General features: G+C 37.6%; 1 pseudogene; it reads left to right on the forward strand.

Moving 5' to 3' along the window:
• Window positions 1-1,284: 1,284 nt before the first annotated feature.
• On the forward strand, window positions 1,285-1,836 carry LOC118631806 (annotated as a pseudogene).
• The last annotated feature ends 2,029 nt before the right edge of the window (window positions 1,837-3,865 follow it).

Consider the following 3,865-nt stretch of genomic DNA (forward strand, 5'->3'; position numbering starts at 1 on the left):
AAATGAGAGTTATGATAGGCTTAGTATAAGTGCTTATAGAGCATGGAGGACATGAACAGAACCCAGACGTGGAGATTAGAGAAGGCTTCCTGGAATAAAGTATCTCTGTGCCGAGACCTGCATAACAACACTTAGCTAAGTGAAGATTTGTCAAGGTTGTAGACTGGAGTTTGGAAATTCTAAGCAGCATCAAAACAAAAACCCATGTGGAATGGATTGGGGTTACATGGAGCAGGGCAAGTTTAAGAAATTCAATATTCAAAAGTTGAACTGTAGTGTGTACTGGATCAATTGAAACAGTTTTAGTAAATGGGTCTGGCCGTCTGTGTTTTGCATAATTTCCTTCTTTTTAAAAATTTTATTTTATTTTTTGTTTGTTTTTTATTAATCATTTTTTGTTATAGATGCTCCCCCCTCCCCCCCAGACACCGTCCTCCCTATCCTGCCCACCCCCAAGCATTGTTGTCTTTGTCCATTGGTTATGCATACATGCACGTAAGTTTTTGGTTTATCTCATCCCTCTCCCCACCCCACCCCCACGCGTCTCCGCTGAAGTTTGTCCGTCTGAACCATACTATGTCTCTGGGTCTATTTTATTCATCAGCTTTTTTTGTCCATCATATTCTACAAATAAGTGAGATCATGTGGTACTTGTCTTTCTCTGACTGGCTTATTTCACTTAGCATAATGCTCTCCAGGTCTCTCCATGTCATCTCAAAGGATAAGAGATCTTTCTTTCTTACAGCTGCATAGTAGTCCGTTGTGTATATCATTCCCTTCTTATATGCTGTAATACTTTCAGTGCATGCATAAAATCTGAATTCCACCCTTTACAGCTCTTTCCTACTTAGGATCAATGATTAAGTACATAAAAATGGCAAAAGGGGGTGTTGGAGAACATTGATGACTATTATTGGTCTGCCTAGTGAAAAGGGCACCAAATTTAGTCTACAAAACTCCATTTTAGTCTCTCTAGGCTCCAACTTATAAAAACCTGATACACTAGCTCCAGCCCAAACAGAATTTATTAAAAGATATTGGTGTAGCATTCTCGGTCCCCGCGCCCCTTTTCCTACACTTCCCTCTTCTTCCCACCAGAGGAGTTGCTCTCCCCGCGTGGTGCATTCTGGGGGCCCAGGCTGAGCCTGCTATCGCAGAGGGAAGCGAGAACAGGCAGCACCAGGGAGAAAGCGCCGGAGTGGTCACCGGAGTTTAGTCCACTGCCCCGCAGCTGCCGCCGGAGGGGCCCACCCACCCATTCGCCCTCCCCCTGCCCCGTTCACGATGCCGCCTGCTTCTGCCAAGTGGTACGATCGAAGGGACTATGTCTTCATTGAATTTTGTGTCAGAGACAGTAAAGATGTTAATGTAACTTTTGAAAAATCCAAACTTACTTTCAGTTGTCTTGGAGGAAGTGATCATTTTAAACATTTAAATGAAATTGATCTTTTTTCACTGTATTGATCCAAATGATTCCAAGCATAAAAGAACATACAGATCCATGTTATGTTGTTTACAAAAAGGAGGATCTGGCCAGTCATGGCCAAGATTAAGAAAAGAAAGGGCAAAGTTTAACTGGCTGAGTGTGGACTTCAATAACTGGAAAGACTGGGGAAGATGATTCAGATAAAGACATGTCTAATTTTGATCGTTTCTCTGAGATGATGAAAATATGGGTGGTGATGAGGATGTAGATGTACCAGAAGTAGATGGAGCAGATGATGATTCACAAGACAGTGATGATGAAAAAGTGCCAGATCTGGAATAAGGAATATCATCACTGGATTTTGAGGAAGAAAAATAACTTCCCTGCAAGATTTTATAATTGAGAGAATTCCTGAGTTGATAGCTCTAAAGGTAGATGCTGCATTTGCCTCCTTTAACACATTCTATAACCTGTTTGTTTTCTTAAAGACTTCACTAAGGGTTTATATGTACCATTGTCTGGGGAAATTTTAAGTCAGCTAAGGCACTGACCTTATGTATAAACATTTCCCAGACTTCCATGATGCTGTTGAGATCCTAGGCAACTGATACAGCAGTTGTGATAAATAAGAACATTTCACCTAAATTTCTTTACTCCATAACATAGATACTGACATGGTAAGAAGGTCTTAGATTATGGGAAGATAACTTAACCTTTAGATTTTAGAACATGGACTCAACCTGGCTGAAACAAATTGGATGATACTTTAAACTAGTAACCTGTTGTTCCTCTGCTATATTCTTCAGGATTGTTCCACTAATGTTTAATTTTTCAAAAAATTTACTTCACAGTGTTGTACAGAAGTGATCATTTGTCAGTGTTCCAAATATATCTTGGCTAAACTAGTGAATGCCCTAACTTAGATGATTTTTGAAGCCTGTACATTTGGTACTTTTTGACCCTTAACCTTTTACATCTCCTAGCATGGAGGACAAAGAAAGGCTGTATATTGTTGCTTGAGAGTCTGTACATTTAGACCAAATTTGTATTTGTAATGTCAGTATGGCTAATGAGTAAACAAAAATATCAATACACTATTGGATATTTTATTTTTATTTTTTGATCCAGCTTGTACCAGGGCTGAAATCCTCAATTTATGTTCATGACAGTGGAAAATTTTTTTAATGTCTACATTCTTTCTAATAAACTGTTAGAAGACTTCTTGGGTATCCTTTTAAGTGTCTGGTTTACTGTAATTTCATGCATTACCATTTACTGAAATGGATTTATTTTTACCTGAGGAAGAATTTAGGAATATTTCTGTTTGGGGAAGAAAAAAAAAAAAAAGGTTTGCGTAATGTCACAGGAAATCTTTTAAAAGTGGATCTGTAATAACAAATTGTAGATGCACTTTGCAGCAGTTGAAAAATAAAGTGTTGTGACTTAATTGAAATAAAACTAAATGTGTTTTCCTCCTCTAAATCTTAAAAAAATAATAATAATAGTAAATAAAATAAAAGATATTGGTGTACCCCAGGGAACACAAAGACAGGAATGTAGAGAACCTGGATCTCGTGAATAAAGGGACAGAGACTCTCTTCCTCTATTTCATCTTTACTCCTTTTTATTTATTTATTTACTTCATTCTTTTTTTCTGACTCAGAACAACACTCCCCATTCTACAGAAGTCATAGATGTTAACAGCTCCAAAATTAAACATAAAAGCTCTGTCATCAGATAGTTTATTGGATTAAGTGCAAAGAATCTTGAGAAGGGAACCTTTGGCTCAGGTTGAGCCAGGTGTCTAATCTGTCCATTCAGTTTTGGCCACTGTCAATGTGAGCTGCTGTTAACTGGCTCCACTTGAGTCCTGTTCCCACTCTTGGACCAATCCACTGCAGCCAGGAGCGTGGATTTATGTACGACTTGGAAGTTCTCACTGTCAATTAAGTGGAGGACAGGACATTTTCCAGGATAAGAAAAATCCTAGGGAACCAAAATACATCTACTACACTAAAAATTATTAAAAGGTGACTTAATTTCTTTGAATCTCAATAGTCTCTGCTCTGAAAGGATATGAATTAGCTCTTGCTATGAGTATGTATCAAATATTTATAAAGTGTTTTAAATGATAAGAGTTCTATACCATTATAAGATGTTGCTCTGATTATTTCAAATACTTCGCTGAAGTAGGTACTAGAATCTAGCTCTGAAGATCTTTAATTTGTGAAAGTACAATGCTTTTCCTCTATTTCCTTTGGTTATGGGCTAATAAAACAATAAGAGTATCTTTCATTTATTGATGCTTTATTATCCACCAAGTATCATGGTAGGAACTTTACACCTTCATCACAGCCAAATAAAGTATTCTTATCAAGTGCACTTTAAATTGAAGAGGGCAAGTAGATTAAATTCCTACAATGAATAAATACCAGAGAG

The sequence above is a fragment of the Molossus molossus genome, unplaced genomic scaffold, assembly GCF_014108415.1.
Source record: "Molossus molossus isolate mMolMol1 unplaced genomic scaffold, mMolMol1.p scaffold_m16_p_16, whole genome shotgun sequence".
Classification (NCBI taxonomy): Eukaryota; Metazoa; Chordata; class Mammalia; order Chiroptera; family Molossidae; genus Molossus; species Molossus molossus.